Source organism: Lepidochelys kempii, chromosome 2 (assembly GCF_965140265.1).
Source record: "Lepidochelys kempii isolate rLepKem1 chromosome 2, rLepKem1.hap2, whole genome shotgun sequence".
In the NCBI taxonomy this organism is placed as follows: Eukaryota; Metazoa; Chordata; order Testudines; family Cheloniidae; genus Lepidochelys; species Lepidochelys kempii.
This window is the reverse complement of record NC_133257.1, coordinates 88,899,378-88,918,022: the sequence shown is the minus strand read 5'-3', so window position 1 is coordinate 88,918,022 and position 18,645 is coordinate 88,899,378.

The window sequence follows — 18,645 nt, the reverse complement described above, 5'->3', positions numbered from 1 at the left end:
ATAAGGGGACTACTGGGTTGTATTTGTCTTGAGGGGAGTAGAGAGACGTCGTTATTGCACCTTTGAGACTGCTTGCTGTTTGTAAATCTCCAGATAAACTATGTTTACACTTTCTGGAACTCAATCTTGATAATCTGTCATACAGTCAGAGTTTGAGGCCAGAAGGGACTACTAAATAATCTAATCTGACCTTCTGTGTAGCACAACCAGCCCCCGCTCACTAATCCAACAACTGAAATGACACCAAAAATATTACAACCCACAGGAGACGAGACTACTATGTGCCACAGGCAAAACAGTTGCAGATCGGGCAATGGAGTGGTGCAGATGTGCCTACAGTCCTGCAGAGAGTGGGTCCACTAGTCCTGAGCGTTATGCGGGTAGATGAGCAGTGGGCTACACCTGCTACCCCTTCTTGTGTGGTCTCTGTTTTCAGGAGTGGATCCTTTGCAGAACTCACCGTCAATCCTTTATCCAAGAAAGTGGCACTGAGTGATTGGGCATGTGAAAATACCTTGGCCCTGCAGCCGAGGCTCTTTTTAGGTGATGCTTTATGTCTGAGTTCTTAAATGTTATCTTCATCATGGTACCCCAATAATGCCACCCACAAAACAATAAAAGTCAGTGTGGCTGGAAAGACAATGCCAAATTATTCACCATGTATGTCCAATTTTGGTTAAAGTGACCATCTTTCGTCTAAGCATACTCTCATTATTTACCACTGAGAAAGGTCATCCGATACATCTATTCCAACTCCAATATTTTAAAAACTCATTTAATGTTTAAAGAACAGGAACTCACTAGTTTCTTTTGCAGTACTTATGGAATGTTACATTATATGATGGACTGTGTTCTGGTTTGTATCAATTTTATACCTCTGTAAGCCCCAGTAAAGGCCACATGCCAAATAGCTGGGAATTCATTCTTTAAAGCAAAAGAGACCCAGTAAAATGAAAGAAAAAATAATTATGCCAATAGTAGTTTCACAGAAAAAAATAGGGGTGCAATCCAAGGAGTTCTTAATCTATAATACTGGTTTACTGTGTTTGAGTGACTTTCTTTTGGGAAGAGCAGAAAATTGTTTCTACTTGCCCAATATGACGGCAGTTCTTCAGTGCTGTCCTTTGTTAAATTTCATACCCAGTGTACAGACTTCTCTTTGCTTGTTAGGGTGTGCTTGCATTTGTTCTTGCCAGGAAAATTCCCTCTTGCAAGACAATCATATAACAGATAAAGAAGGGAAACAATTTTATTTTATGTGTTTAAGCATTAGATAAGGCATTATTGGTACTAGTCTTATTCATGTCAGTAATGCCTTATCTAATGGTAAAAGGCAAGAATTTTCAGAGCTTCAACTTATGAAGTTAAAAAACAGACAAATCATATTACCCTTAAGTGTCCTGTTCTTTTACTTATTCTATGTTACTGTAAGCCACTGACTCAAGTAGTTTCAGCTTCACAAGACAAAGTTGTACTTGTGGCACCTTAGAGACTAACAAATTTATTTGAGCATAAGCTTTCATGAGCTACAGCTCACATCATCGGATGCAACCGATGAAGTGAGCTGTAGCTCATGAAAGCTTATGCTCAGATACATTTGTTAGTCTCTAAGGTGCCACAAGACCTCCTTTTCTTTTTGCGAATACAGACTAACACGGCTGCTACTCTGAAACAAGACAAAGTTATGATTTATAATGAAGTAGCATCCAAAGGCCAACTCAGGATCAGGGCACCAGTGTACTAGGAGCTATACTAACATATAGGAAGGCATGGTCCCTGCTCCAAAGAGGTTACGATGTAATTTAAAATAAGAGGCAACATGTGAATATAACCAAAAATAGGATGGGAGAGTGGGAGGGGGTAACAGGAATAAGAATATGTTTTTACATAGGCTAGCCTGTTTGCAATCACTTTGATGGTACCAAATCATTTAAAAGTTAAAAAATCCCAACCATTACTCACAATCCCCACTGGCTCTCCACTTAAAAGTTATGAATTGGGCACTTTCATCTAGTCATCACATGAGATGGATCCTGGAAAGGACTCGGAAAACCCTAGCTGTACAGATTAATTCAGGGATAGTGTTCCAGGTGCAAGGGACAGTGTGGAAGACAAGAGAAATGTTACGAGGAGAAGTTGACAAGTGAATGGTCAAGACTAGCAGTGGTGGCATGAAGGAAGCCAGAAGAGTGACTCAGTAAAATACAAATGCGTTTAAGTTGGGAAGAGCAGAATTGTGAGGCCTTAATGGTGACATCAAGAAGCTTGACTTTGATGCAGTGGAGCCTGTGGAGAGGTTGGGGTGGGGGAATGAAATGGGCAAAACAACAGGCATGGAAGGTGTTAGCAGCTGAGTTTTGAATGGACTGGAGGCGGCAGGTGTCAGAGAGGAAGAGACAGCCAACAGTCAAGATGGGAGCTGAAACTCTCATCCAGGCTCACACTAGCTGCATAGGCTCCAAAGATGTTCTGAGAAAGAAGTAGTAAGATCTGGATAATGCCTGAATGTCTGGGCCAAGAGACAGGGAGGAATTAAAGATGTCTCTTAGGTTGTGAGTCTGGCTAGCTGGGAGAGTGGTGGTGCTGTTAAGAACAACAGGTTACCAGGTAATTAAAAACACCATATATGGTTGGGCTGCTATACATTTTAAAGTATGTGTATGTGGTGATTACTTGTGGGTAAGGAGCCATGTTCCTGCAAGTTACCACACTGCATGCCTTCATAAACTCAAACACAGAGAAACATCAGTTGAAAACTGGCAGTAAAATACTAAATGAGGAGGAGGGAGTTTGAAAGGACACTTCATGTGTTGGAACCAGGCAGGCTACACCAAGCAGGCTAAGCCTTTTATAAAGATGCTTTTGTTCACCATGTCCCAAGCTTTTTATGTAAACTCACCATAAATACAAAACATTTTGGTGGTAGGTGGTTGATAGAGTCAGCTATGATAACTAAAACATTATGTCAATTTCTTTTGAAAAGTAGAAAATAGTGTGGGAGTTGCATCAATCTGATAAACCTACCAGGAAATTGTCATTGTGCAATGGTAATCAGCTCAAAATGGCTTCTACCATATACATTCACTGTAAGTGTACTGTATCTCTTCAGGATTTAGCTGACTCTGTTGTACTAATCAGAGCTTGTTGACACACAACTCCATTGAAGTCAGTGGCGTTGGATGGGTGAAACTGAAGACAGAATTTGGCCCTATGTGTTTGAGATTCCTGAACTGGCCGCAGACTTTCTCCACCAGTGCTTTAGTCCAGAATAGGTTTCCTCCAGTCTTCTCTCAGAGGCCCTAGCAATCCTCTTCCTCGGGGGCGCTCGGTGTTCAGATTAGAATTTAGGAGCTCATTTAAACCATTCAGAAAGAGTTCTCTTCAGTTCTGTTGGCATTAGGGACCCTGTGTTTTGTGATCCCTTGGGATCTCACGAAGACTCGACAGTTAAAAATCTTCTTGCAGCCATCTGTATCCCAGCAGTCCTGTCAATTCTCCTGAAGTCGGCTGGCTCCTGGTATACCTGCTACGCATATGGCAAATGATCCCGTTTCATTACTGCCAGCACATCAGGAAACACTCACATATAAGAGCTGGGCCTTATGAATACATCCCTTCTTTTTCATGCCCCCCCACAGAGGAGGATTACAGTTTGTGTACACTGACATTTTACAGAAAGAGAACCATATTTCAGCTTCCAGAAGCCTATATTTTAAAATCCTCAACCTGTTCTTTGTGAATATACAGTGTTTTCCTTAATGATTTCTTTATAAGCAAAGCAATACACAGTAGGTGTTATTATAGCATTTATTTCCATGGTGTTTACCAGTCTAACGAAATGACATATCTCAGAAAAAGTTGCTTAGGAACAATTTACGTAATTTAAGGCCGGATTCTGCAAGCCATTACTCACACGTAGTCCTTCTCACACAGATATCATTGATACCTATTGGACTGCTCACACAAGTGAGGGATAGCAGGACTGGGTCCTTAATCTTTAGATGACTGCTTAATGTACCAAAGGCCAGCTGACTGAATAAACTAATGGTGAGCGCCACATACTTATAAGGAGAAAGGAGACAAACCTTTTCCAGCTTACAATGTGATTCTGTATAATTCAGCAGAAGATCTTCAGTTTAGAGAGAACAAAGCACATCTTATTTTCCAAGTCTAGGATCTGTTGTAAAGGGAAATGTTTGTAATAAGCATCTGTACTGTGCCAAGAACTACTCTTCTTAAATACAAGGGAATGTATGACAGGGGATGTATGAGACTGGATCTTCAAAAGTGAATATTTATACTCTGCCATGGAACAGTACAGAAATGCTTTCTGCTGCAACGCATTTCATCAGAAGACCTGAAGTAAGAATTTCTGATGCATACCTTTTGGGCCCTGAATGAGATACTATAGATATGATTATAAAATGAGCTTTGGGAAGCTAAGGTACAAGAGAAAAATTTGAGGTGGATGCTTAATTCATGTTAGTTTTTGATGTATTATTCATCTTTCCACATTACATGGTTAGACATGAGCAGGTTCTTCCTGAATGATGCTGGTAATATACAAATAAAAGAACAGAAGATATTTTGCGAAGGAGAATGCATCACTCGCACAAGGGACTGAGACATCGCTAGATAGAATGTCAGGGAATTTGTAAGTTTTTTATATACATCATCTAGTATTTTAACAGTGTGTTTATTTATATACCACTAAAGATTAAGGGCCTGATTCTCATATACATCAAGGTCACTTTGACTTAGTCTACACTCCAGTTTGCATCGGCTTAATTAATGGTGTGTTTTTAAAAGTCAATTTAATGCAAAATCCTGTGGGATATGCTTAATTCAGTTTAAACCTGTGTTACATGGATTTCGTTGATCTATTACCAGTCTGAGCTAAACCAATTTTAAACAAATATACGTGTATCTACACAGGACTTTGCAGTGATTGAACTATATCCATTTGTTAAATGATTTAGTTAAGCTGGTACAACTTCTGTGTTTAGACAGGCAGGGAAATCCTGGTGCCATTGAAGTCAATGGGAGTTGTGCCATTGATTTATATGGGGCCAGGATTACACACAGGGACTTCATGCTGCTCTAGCAGTCAAAAGAATCCTTAAAGGGAGAGTAAGTTATATTTACCTATGGTGTAAGGTAGCCTTTGTGTGCATGAGAAGCAGGTTCTGAATGTATGTTATCGAGTCACAAATCTTTCGAGTAATATTATAATAAAACTAAATATATTTGAGACTTCATACAGTAATACTGTATAAACCAAACCACCCCATCTACTGCCTGTGTAAGAGTATCTTTACCGCCCCCCCAACCCCCCAAAAAGCCCCAAAGGCAAAAAACAAACAGAAATCCTCATGTAAACACACTAATGTAGGCAAACTTTTTGAAGAGACAAAACCAATACATCTGCCAATAAATCATTGCTCTGGACATGGATAAACCACAGGGCAGGAATAAAATAATTCCTAGTAATCGTTGGCAGTGCCAAACCAGAAACCGCATCTTCGCCCTTGCTGTTGTTATGGCGATGCTTCCTCCAGACACTCTCTCCTCCCTCCCAAAGACATTCTATGGTTTCCCATCTGGCTCTTGCTTTCTTGTTTAACCCAGTGAAATTAGCTCGACTGCTCATTTGTCACTTTGGAAGTGCAGTAGCTGAAAACATGTGCTGTGTGGAGAGGGCAGGGCAAGCAGATGGTACTTGAGAATAGACAGACAGATGCATTGAAGAAACAACAAAACTGTTGGTATGAAATAGTGTCTGGAAGATGATGAATTAGATTTGTGTTTGATGATGCGTGGCCAACTTCATTATGCAAAGGAGGGTTGTTTCTCCACACCCAGGCTGGCATTCTTTCCATATTGTTCAAACACGTTTGTTCTTAAAAAAATAAACAAATAATCAGTGACCTCAAGTTTCAGATGGTGAGCTGAAAATTGCAAGGATTTGTAGGTCTCTGAAACCTGGAATAAATAGAGTTTTGTTAAGGTTTCCCCTTAAAAATATAAATAAATAAAAAAAACAAACAGCACAACTACTGAGGTCATGTTTGGTTACAAGATCTGCCAATTGTTTGAAAATAGCTCAACTCGTTTGCTCTTCGCAATTTTTTTATCTTCAAAAGTTGGGAAACTTACATGTGCAACACAAACGCTGAAAATCCAGCTTAGTTTCCAAAACCCACAATGATATTTTTAAAAAGTTTTATACTAATTAAACAATGCATTCCATTTAAAGGATTTAAAATATTTTATTTATGCTTCTACATTTTATGTCTACAGGGCAGAGTTTGACCAGTTATGCCAGATATACCAATCTTTAATTTCACTGAAGTAAACAGATTCATTTATACTTGTGTAACTGGGATCAAAATCTGGCTCACAGTCTCCAGAGATGAACATAGAGAGACACCTCTTACAGACACCTCTAAACTATGCAGAGCCAGCTCTGTAGATAGCAAATTGAGGCAAAAAAGAAGCATTGTGAAAAATTCCAGAGGAATCAAAGGCACTAGTGAAGTAGTTATATAGGTCTATGCAAGAGCAGGCATGTTGGAAGAAACACCAGATGTGTAAAAATGTGCTTTGTTCTCCACAAGCAATCTTTTGAGTCTAGTCAGATTAAGGCTGGTTATGAAAAGGAGAATGATAGTGACTAGTGAGGAGTATAGTGGAACACATGCATGAAATATTTTATTTTAAATGTTTAGCAACTACGTTATTTATGTCAGATTATATTAACTGGAGAACAATTAATGTTGATCTGAAACACTGAAGTCCTAGCAGCTAATCCTAGAGAAAATGACTCAATGGAGAACTGGATAGAACCACTCTACACCCTCCTTGTAGCACATATTACCCCAATGTAGTTAAGAGGAAGATATGCAATAGCTTGACTGCTTGTCCACATCTCAGCGACGACTTGTATGACTATTCCCTCTGCTCATCTGAGATCATGGCTTGCTTTGATTAATAAGTGATGATAAAGAGAAAGCACCTCAATGGTGGAGAGTAATTTTTTGCTTGTGAGAAATAGCGTGGCTAAGCTTCAGATGCTGGTAAAACATGTGGAAATCAATATTGTCTCCCGTGAACATGGCTACAGATCAAGCGCAAGCATTTCTGCAGCTTTCCAGCCTATAACCAGTGTTGTGAGATGACCTCAGGAATATTTCAAGGGAGTTTTTTGGCAATGGAAATTTTATCCCTCTTTCAGGAGGTGGTATTGTCAATGCCAATTTGTCCGGTATTGCAGGGTAGCATTCTCCCATGAAAGTGGCACATCCTTGTTGATAGATCTATCAGTCTTTGTCCTTAGACTAAGCATGTCAGTGTCATTTCCCCCCTCATCCACAATACTGCCACAGTACTGGTTCTGAGACCTGCCAAAGATTCTAGTGCCTCACAGCATCGGCTGAAAAAACAGAGCACACACTGCACATATGGAAGAAATTACCTCTAGCTTGCACCGTCTGTTTCAAAGATCAAGAAAGTGGGGAGAATTAGTTCCTTTTTGAGCCATACTGGTTCCCTTATCCCTAGTTTTCTTCTGCTGCTGCATACTGCAGAAACCCTCAGACGTGGCCAAGGTATTTTCTCTATCGCGACATTAATCCTTGCTGGTTTTGTCCAGCATAGACTAAGGCCTCGTGGGTGTATGAACTGCAGTCGTAACAAGAATGAGTTATCACTCCCTTCTCTCTAGCAAAATTTCTCTCTACATTATACAACAAAATCATTTGAAGTTTACAGGGAGTTAGAGGGCTTTATTTGTGTCTAACCTATAGGTTTAAAGGCAAAGTCTTGGTAGTCTATTATACATTGAGGTCATGCTAACTTCTTTCTGAACATGCACCAGTTTTACTCTGCTGCGGCTCCACTGGGCCTTGTTCTCTACTGCATTTTTTGTTTTACATCTGTGCAATTCCATTCAATTGAGTTATAAAGGTATAAAATTGGAGTACCTTGGAGGTGAGCTAATCCCACTGCCTTTAGTGGAATAACTCCCGATTTACACCATTGCAAGTGAAACCCGAATCAGACCTCCATCACATTTTGCAGGGAAAATTGTGAATGAGCAGTCCCCATGCTGACTCTATTCTTGGAACATTTGGTAGAACAGCTTCCCTCCCCCCGCCCTTACCTCAGCACTCCTTTTTAGACTCAAGTTTTACTCCTCTTCCTCACAAACCGGTGTTTTCATGGTTCATTATTCCTGTGAACAATTGACACAGAAATGCTGAAACAAGAAACTGAAATTAAAGAAAACCCATGCACTGTTTGTTAAAGGAAGGAATCCCACCTCTTTGCAAGGCTTCCTCTTCTGTTAGTTTTTGTGGTCACAGAATTAGCGCTGGGAGCACGGAGTACAAAATTGTGATAGAGGAGCTATCTGCTCCCTGTTTCTGTTTTGGTTTTCTGGCATGCATTAGAAGAACCTGCCTCTTCATAATGGAGGAGATAGGTTTAAAATGCATGGCCTACAGCTGGATTACTTGGAGACATATAGTTGTAATTGAATGACAGGCTGCCAGCATGATTTAGACATCAGATGCACAGAAGAACTGGGAAAGTAAGTGATTAATTCAGAAGTTTGTTTTAAAATGCAAATGTTGTCAAGTTCTCTTGAAGGTCCAGTTTGCCCCTTTGTATAAGAAGAGCCGTATACATGAGGGGCTTCCATACACGACATCACACATTTTCTTTGTAAACCTGGGGATTTTTGGGGAAAAAAGTATTGCATACCAGAGGGATTTGCATATATCATAGCTGTATAAGTGGGCTTAACAGGATCAGGCATGGCAAACAAGATCTAGGAGCACTCACACAACGGGAAGCACTGTAAGATGAAACTGCAGTAATGCAATTATGCTAATGCACTTGATCTTTAGCAGTTAAACGATGGGCTCTTGGGTTCAGGGTCATTTTCTGTAAGCCCAGCAAGAGCCTTACTTTTCAGGGACAGGTTAGACAGGATGGTACAGAAGGGATCAAGTTTTGGGGGAACATGCAGAAGAGTTCTGTGCCCACTAAAGCACTCACATCTCTAGAGCATGGAATAGAACCCAAGATTCCTGAGTCTCCATTTCTCTGCTATTAGCAAATACCTGTGAAACCCACTAGCAAAGTGTCCCATCCCTCTCTAGTGCTAGCCCACATACAGGATGACAACCTAATACTGCTATTAGTTACTCCATTAGGTCAAGTGGCAGAGGTCTATGTGGAGGCTCTAAAAGTTCCCACTCCTGCTGATGAACCACTTGAGTGTCAACATAATGCAACATGATGGAATTTCTGATTTTTTTCCAGTGATACCATCTTTAATTACATGATCACATGCTATTTTTCCACAGGACTCTTGCCTTATTCAGCACACAAGATGGCCATGCTCTAAGGATGAATCCAGGTTATGTAATGAAGGAGACCTGTCTGGAGGAACCCTGACTTATTTGTTTCTGAAGCTGGAAGGTGTGTAGGGAGTAAGGCAGGGATGGCAGGAACAGAAATGATTGTCTCACAGTTAAGGCAGCTGGGTGCCACCCGAGAGAACGGGACTCTGTCCCTGCTCTGACACGGAGTTCCTGTGTGATGCTAGGCAAGTCACACCAAACTGTTCACAAGTGATCATTAGTTGTGTGTTTCTCATTTGCCGAGTGCCTGACTTGAGACCCTGGGGCCTAATTAGCAGAAGGGCTGAGCACTCACAGCTGCAACTGAAGTCAATTAGAACTGTACATTGAAAGTGCTAAGTATGCTGGAAAATAAATCCATATTTTCAGTCTCTTGAATTGGAAACCCAAAATAGGTGGATACGTTTGATGTTCTCTCTCTGTGCCTCAGTTGCCCAACAGAGAAAATACACCCTCATTTCACTGAGGTGTTATGAAAATAAATTAATGCCTCTAAAGCACTGGGATACTATAGTGATGAGCACCATAGAAAGACACGAGGAAATGAATAATTTGTCATGAGCGAAGAGTCTGAGTAGTGTGTGGTAAGTAAGGCTTGGTGCCATCCATTGAACAGTGAGGAGAAAAAAATATCGAATAATTGCTCATTAAGTAAGCAACTTCCACCTGTGCACTGAAGGAGGCGGGGTCTGTGAAAAAACTAGTATGTGATCATGTAATTAACGACTATCATAATACATGTGTACAAGGGGGGGCAAAATAAGATTGCACAGATAACCTGAATGCTGGCATTCTTTAACTACTGAGTACTTGTCTTTGCAAACTTACTAATGCTCTAACCTTTTTGTATGTGAAATATAGTAAGAGTGGCATCAAATATGTTTATAGAAATTGGATATGCTAATATCTTTTCAATCCTTTTTGTAGAACAGCACATGGAGCCTATTTCTCTTTTCTAGTTATATATTCCATACAGAAATCAGGAACCATGGCCACCATCAACTGAAGCACATATAGGAAATGGAGCATGAATTCAGGACCTTCAGCTCCAGAAAAGAACAGCTCTGACCCCTTCACCAGAAGGAGAATTTCCATTAGCTGTCAGTGGTTATAGGTGTAAGATTTTAAAGAAGGGACATGATAGAGAGATGCAAAATAATGGAGTAGTACAGAGTAGATAAGGCAGGTGCTTCTATTCACCATGGCTAGGATTTTCAACTGCACCTAATACCCTTAGGCATCTTTGAAAAATCTCAGCCCTTTTTGTCATAAGGCAAGACAAGAAGAACATTCAATGAAATGAAAAGCATCAAATTTAAAACTGATAACATTATTAAACACACAATGCATAATAAACTCCTGGAATTCACTGCCACAAGATATCATTGAGGTCAAGTGCTTAGTAGAAGCCAAAAAAAGATAAGACATTGATATGGATAGTGCACAGACACATTACACAGGACAAAATAGAAGACAAATTTCCATCCTTCCCACCATAAGCCATTCTCTATCTGAAAGGGATTAGGGGGGAAAAAATCTACTATTCCACAATTGTCCTCTGTGGGGAAATTCAACTATCTGTTCAACTGAAAGAACTCCAAGAAACTCAGGCCCATTTTCTCAATTGTTTTGCATCATTTACACCTATGTAAAGAGGATATAGGGAGGGTATCAGGATCCCAGCAAGGGCAGTCAGGGCCAAGGGTCAAAGCAGGGGCAAACCTGAGGCAGGGAGTAGCTGAGGAGTACATAGCTGGGTTCCAGGCCAGGCCTCCGAATCAGGAGGTAAAGTCCAGACCAAGTCGAGGAGGAACGAGGAATTCAGGAGTAGGAACAGTCATAGCAGCTACAGAAGATGAACACTTTCTGGTACGCCCCTTAGCTTTAAATAGGGCTGGGAGCCAATCAGAAGCCATGAGGCTGCTGTCTGTCAGACCCTTGAGGCAGAATTTCCCCTGATCTGTGACCACGGTGGGTCTTGGGAAGCGGGGTGCAAGCTAGTTACAGCTGCTGCTAGGTGGCAGCCTGGAGAGATCAGCCGCCTGGTAGCTGTACAGCCCTCAGGTCTAGCCCGGTGGGGCCTTACAGGGGGTTGAGATGTAAATGACTGCCCAGGTTACAAGTGAAGCATCAGGTACTCAGAATTTAAGAAGAGTTTCCTGTCTCTAACAAGGTTTTTTCTGCGAATGAGGAGGATGTGTTCCTCTGCTACCAACCCACCTGTACCAACAATAAGGGCTACATCTGACCCTTGCTCAACTCCCACTGATGTCAAAGGGAATCTTGCCATAAATTGAGGGCATCTTCAGGGCTCTAAACCTGAAAAAAATTCATCTGGTTAAAATCACATGCCTTCCAGTTACAGCCTTACCCTTCTATTATATCTTTACATTACACGTCACATTGAATTTGCGTTGCAAGCATGAAGGCTAGGATCACACAATACCTGCCGAGAACACCCTAGCTGGGAAGGCAAAGGCACTGGTATCAGCCTAATATTAACTGTGAGGTCTAAGGAGGACAGTCACATCTTCTTACCATTTACCAGCTTAAATGGCTCACTAGCCTTTTCTTTTTAAAACAATAAAATAATAGTGTTTGATAACTGGTGGATATCACTTGGGAATATAGGCTTTGTCTTACCACATAGGCCATTCATCCATTCAGGACCAATGATCTCATCTGAAGCTGAGCATTCTGCCTCTCTTAGTTGCCTAGGAATCATGTTTCAGAGGTTGAAAACCCTCCACAACACACTGGTCTCCACCATGTTTGGGCTAGTTTGTGAAGTCCTCACTCACTGACATTGCCGAGCAATGATTCACATGAGTCATCCCAGTGATTTCAACTAGACTGGTGAGTAACTACTCATCATTAGGAGTAAGGGCTTCAATCTAATCCTTACAAGTAGCTGCACATTTCAGTGTAGCACATTAAACATTGAATGGGAATAAGTTATAAATTGGTACATGGGCTCTCTCTTGAATTAACTATGAAAAGCAAAAGGAGGAGGAGGAGGAGGAGGTTTTCTAGGGTATTTGGACCAAGTTTATAAAAGGCTGTTTCCATACAGACCTGCTGAGTCATTAAAAAGAAGGGAATAAGCAACAAATTAAAAGATCATAGAAATCATAGACTTTAAGGTCAGAAGGAACCATTATGATCATCTAGTCTGACCTCCTGCACAACGCAGGCCACAGAATCTCACTCACCCACTCCTGTAACAAACCCCTAACCTATGTCTGAGCTATTGAAGTCCTCAAATTGTGGTTTAAAGACTTCAAGGTGCAGAGAATCCTCCAGCAAGTGACCCGTGCCCCACGCTGCACAGAAGGGCGAAAAACCCCAGGGCCTCTTCCAATCTGCCCCGGAGGAAAATTCCTTCCCAACCCCAAATATGGCAATCAGCTAAACCCTGAGCATATGGGCAAGACTCACCAGCCAGACACCCAGGAGAGAATTCTCTGTAGTAACTCAGATCCCACCCCATCTAACATCCCATCACAGGCCATCGGGAATATCTACCGCTAATAGTTGAAGATCAATTAATTGCCAGAATTAGGCTATCCCATCATATCATCCCTTCCATAAATTTTTCAAGCTTAGTCTTGAAGCCAGATGTGTCTTTTTTGCCCGCACTACTCCCCTTGGAAGGCTGTTCCAGAACTTCAGATGGTTAGAAACCTTTGTCTAATTTCAAGTCTAAACTTCCTGTTGGCCAGTTTATATCAATTTGTTCTTGTGTCCACATTGGTACTGAGCTTAAATAATTCTTCTCCCTCCGTGGTATTTATCCCTCTGTTATATTTATAGAGAGCAATCATATCTCCCCTCAGCCTTCTTTTGGTTCGGCTAAACAAGCCAAGCTCTTTGAGTCTCCTTTCATAAGACAGGTTCCATTCCTCAGATCATCCTAGTAGCTCTTCTCTGTACCTGTTCCAGTTTGAATTCATCGTTCTTAAACATGGGAGACCAGAACTGCACACAAAATTCCAGTTGAGGTCTCACGAGTGCCTTGTATAATGGTACTAACACCTCCTTATCTCTACTGGAAATACCTCGCCTGATGCATCCCAAGACAGCATTAGCTTTTTTCACGGCCATGTCACATTGGCGGCTCATAGTCATCCTGTGATCAACCAATACTCTGAGGTCCTTCTCCTCCTCTGTTACTTCCAAGTGATGCGTCCCCATCTTATAAAAAAATTCTTGTTATTAATCCCTAAATGCATGACGTTGCATGTTTCTTAGTCATAGTCCTTAAAGCTGCAGAAAATAATTTGAAGGTGATGTCTCCTTTAACGGGTAGATTGGAGCCTCAAGGTTCAGCAAGACTTTAAAAACATATTAATGGGTCCAAGAGGAGATAAATAACTCAATGGGAGTAATACAAAGTGAGGGATTTTTACTTGTACCCCAAGGGAGTCTTTCCTCTCTGTGTAGACCCAGAAAACAGAACTGGACAATTGTCCATCTGCTCCAAGGTCTTTTCCATGGGGCGTGCCCCAGCCTTCTATCTTCTCACTGTTTCTCTTCAATTTGTAAATGAAACTTGTGGGGGAGATAATGAGGTGATGGGAGCAATATGGAAATAGTATTAAGTTTTGCATTACCATTTCATCAGTCCAGAAATGCGTGGTTGGGTGACTTCCCTCATGTCCAGCTGAGACTGGGGTTGGAATGAGAGTGAAGTTCATCTATCAGTGAATGTTGGTGAGTTGGGGGAAGGAAGTAGAGGGAATAGTGGAAATTATATCATGATTGAGCAAAGTTGTCCACCTTTGTCAAGCATGTTTGCCGTTTAAGGGTCTTGTTGGATCTCTGCCCTTACTGGATGCTCAGGTAGCAGTAGTGGCCAACAATATTTTTTCCTTCCCCTCCCCACCAATCTGTGCTTGACCAGTAGGCTGCAACCTTTCCTCTTTGGACACAGGCCTCTTTACAGTTATCCATGCTTTTGTCCATCTCCAAAGTGGATTACTATAATGCAGTTTTACTTGAACATATCCCTAAAGACCACTCAAAAACCTCAGCTGTTGCAGAACATTTTTTCCAAGAAGAGAATTACCTATAAATATATAGATTTGATGGGAGGGCAGACATCATAATAATTTATTCTGATCTTCTACGTAACTTGGGCCTCAGAGTTTCACCCAGTCTGTGGGTCATTCCCAAAAAGTTCATTGTGACTTCTCAGAAACTGAAGATATGCACCATTTGTGAGTTGTATAGTCATGGGCTAGCATTGCTGTTCCTTCACTGGTGTATAGATACATGTTTTGAATGCATGAATTTAATTGGTGTGACAGAGTGCTGGGAATCAGCAACTAACCAGCACTCTGATCACCAATTAGGTCCCCCAGGGAGGGCTTGATTAAGGAGAGGAGTTCCTGATTATCAGATCAGATTGGGGCAGAGAAGTTAATGAGCTAATTAGCCATTAAAAAGGAGCTGGATTCAAGAGTACAGGAAGGAAGTGTGGGGGAGAAGCTGGAGAGCTAGCAAGCAGGGCCTGACAAAAGGGAGTTCTCAGGAAAGAGACACCTTTTCTAAACTCACACACACATCTACCTTTGGTGAATGGGTAATAAAGCGAGATAATGTCAATACCGTTACTGCACTAGGACGTAAAAAGTGGTAGAATGAAACACTGTAAATCAGCGGTTCTCAAACTGTGAGTCAGGAACCCAAAGTGGGTCACGACCCCATTTTAATGGGGGTCACTGGGGCTGGCATTAGACTTGCTGGAGTTCAGGGCTGAAGCTGAACCCAAACCCCACCACCTGAGGCTGAAGCCCAAGGGCTTCAGGCCAGAGTGGCGGGGTTCAGGTTACAGGCCCTCCTGTCCAGGGCTGAATCCCTTGGGCTTTTGCTTTGGCCCTGGCCCTCCACTAAGGGGGATGGGGCTCGGGTGGTCTCAGGCTTCAGTCCCCCGTCCTGGGGTCATATAGTAATTTCTGTTGTTGCAATGAAGTTTGAGAACCCCTGCTGTAAATAAATAGCATGGTATCTATAACAGGAGAGGTCTCCGAGCAGTCTGTGTGAAGCAAAGAAAGGACAGGAGAAGGGGGTCCTGTCACAATTGGATGCACTTCATAATTCACTGTTCTAAATCTGTTCTGCTTTTGGTTGTTTATAAAATATGAAATTCACTTTCAGCAAATATTCAAGCTTAGAACGCACTGCGTGTGAGTATTTGTGTCAAGACCTTAATCTATCTTAGTCTATCTTAATCTATCTTAGTCTATCTTAATTGATCAAGATAGAAGTGGAAAATGTACACAAAATACACAGATTTCAGAGTAGCAGCCATGTTAGTCTGTATTCACAAAAAGAAAAGGAGTACTTGTGCCACCTTAGAGACTAACAAATTTATTTGAGCATAAGCTTTTGTGAGCTACAGCTCACGTCACTGGATGCATTCAGTGGAAAAATACACAGAGCAAATTCCTTTAAGGATTTTTTGACAGTATTTATTCAGCACAACTAATGAGGAGAAAAGACAAGTGATGCCATCAAAAAAAGCTGGAGAAATCCAACATTTTGGAGAGGAGAGCAACTGAGAGCTGCAGCCTAACAGAATTGAGAATTTGTGATAGGAGCAATCTGAGAATTTACCAAAGATTCCCCCCTGGAAATCAAGCAGAGCTTTGCAGAATAGTAATGGACAAATTAGCAAAGAAGGTTTGCTTGTCCCTTTAAAAGAGGGAAGATGAACTTAATTACCATATCTCTTCCATCAGCTGAATGCGCCTTTGCCAGAAGCAAGTAATTAAGAGCTCAAGACAGAGTGATAGAGCTCCTGGGAGCTTTAAGGGAAAGTAGCCATTAGTTTAGTATAGCTTGTTTCTAAATATTAAATAAGCAAAGCCAGATTGTATTGCAGCCTGGCCCAGTATGTTGTAAGCCCTAGGCCTGAGATGTAGAGAGGAAACAGGACAACTTGGCATGAGTCATCTGTGCTGCAAACCCAGGTAGTGAAGGGGAAAGAGGAAAAAAATCTCTTCTCCTGCTTCTCCCAAAGGACAAAATATTGAGAGATAGGAGTGAGGTTTTAATAATCATTTAAAGAACTGTAGAAACGAGGTAGGAAAACACAAACAGGGTTCTAAGTTCAACCATGATATGAGTCCTGTGACTACAACAGCCAGGTAGAGAGTGAGCCGAGACCTTTGATTAGCAAAGGACAACTTGCCTGCTTTACTGTTACCTCATCTGTCTGTTGCATCTTGTCAGAACCTAGTGTTCTTGAGGGACCTAGGGCAGGGAGACTCTTTTTCCAAGAAGGCAGCACAGCACTTAGCACACCAGAACCCTGGTCCTTGACTGGCAAAAACCGCAGCAACCAGTAATACAACAGCGGGGATGAGTTTGTCTCTATGATTCTGTACGTCTGCAATGGGGATGATTTTAGCATAATGTTTTCCTCAGGTAAAATAATTGTGGAGTATGGCATGAGTTTATCCAGTAGACTGGGGGTCATTCATATGATGTTCGCAGGAGCAAGCTGTGCATAAGGGTGTGTGAGGCCATATTTACCCATAGGACCTACATTATCACCTGAATAAAAACCCCAAAACAGAATAAAAGGCTTTCTGTAGTAATCGGAGTGTGTGCATTAGAGTTGGGATCTAATGGGCACACTTCCCTGCCAGCAAGATACACTCTGCATTATTTATTACTAATGAACAAATTGCAAGAACAACCCCTATTAATCCTTTCCTGCATATACAGTACCACTTCTGGAACACAGCGGCATCTTTGAACTTAATGCTCGTCTCAAAGACTATTTTAGGGAGTGAGATTTCACATGTGGTCAGTCCAGAATGTAGAATAATTGTTTTGATTCATGAAAGAAGAAAAAATTTGAAGCCAAAATGCAATTTCATTAAAAACAGAAATCACTGTGCACAAAGAGCACTTTTCCATCCCTGTGACATAATCACCTTCATAGCTGGGGCTCCTGCCTCAGTTTCCCTTTTTTCAGATTCAGATGCGTTACTCTTCCACTCTTGGATGAGCTGATTCCAGTGCTTCTAAACAATTTAGCCCTCTAGCCAAATCATAGCAGCTGCCTCAACCCCCTTCCAGGGCGAAAAAAGTAGTTCAATAAAATAGAGAGTATTTTCAACTCATCACCAGTGAGCAGCTCCAGCAGCAAAATTGGGGCCTTGGTTGCCTTTGTGCTACTGGTTAGGAGAGCTGGATGCCACAGGGAGCTGAAAAGTTATATCTGGACTTTCTTACAATGCAAGGAACACATGGAGCTGCCTTTTGCAATGAAAGTTTTTTTATATAAATCAGCACATTTGCTGCTTGGAGTGTTTTCCAACAATTGAGTTCTTTGAAAGCCCCAAGCTCTCGCCTTAAGAAGTTAGCATCTTGGCACAAATACTCACACGCATTGAGTTCTAAGCTTGAATATTTGCTGAAAGTGAATTTCAAATTTTATAAAAAAACCAAAGCAGAACAGATTTAGAACGGTGAATTACAAAGTGTATCCAATTGTGACAGGACCCCTTTCTCCTGTCCTTTTCCTCATGGGTGCTCCAGCCCCAGAGCACCCATGGAGTCGGCATCTATGCTTGGAGTCAGGTCAGTACAACAGGTGCAGAATCACATAAGCAGAGATTTTCTTTCTCTGAACGCAATCTCTTGCTTTTCAGATCAACCACTTGAAAGCAAAGTTGGCCGCGAGGCTCAGTGCAATCCTGTCATAGGGCTAGATCCTCACTTAGACAGGGGAGGGAACTAACCCTCTGCCAGATTATCAGGGGTTCCTAACTATGGAACTATTTCAGTAGGAGGGTGGTGAAGCACTGGAATGGGTTACCTAGGGAGGTGGTGGAATCTCCATCTGTCATAAATATAAAAGGAAGGGTAAACACCTTTAAATCCCTCCTGGGCAGAGGAAAAACCCTTTCACCTGTAAAGGGTTAAGAAGCTAAGATAACCTCGCTGGCACCTGACCAAAATGACCAATGAGGAGACAAGATACTTTCAAAGCTGGAGGGGGGAGGGAACAAAGGGTTCTCTCGGTCTGTGTTGCTTTTGCCGGGACCAGAGCAGGAATGCAGGTCAGAACTCCTGTAAAGAGTTAATAAGCAATCTAGTTAGATATGCATTAGATTCTGTTTTGTTTAAATGGCTGATAAAATAAGTTGTGCTGAATGGAATGTATATTCCTGTTTTTGTGTCTTTTTGTAACTTAAGGTTT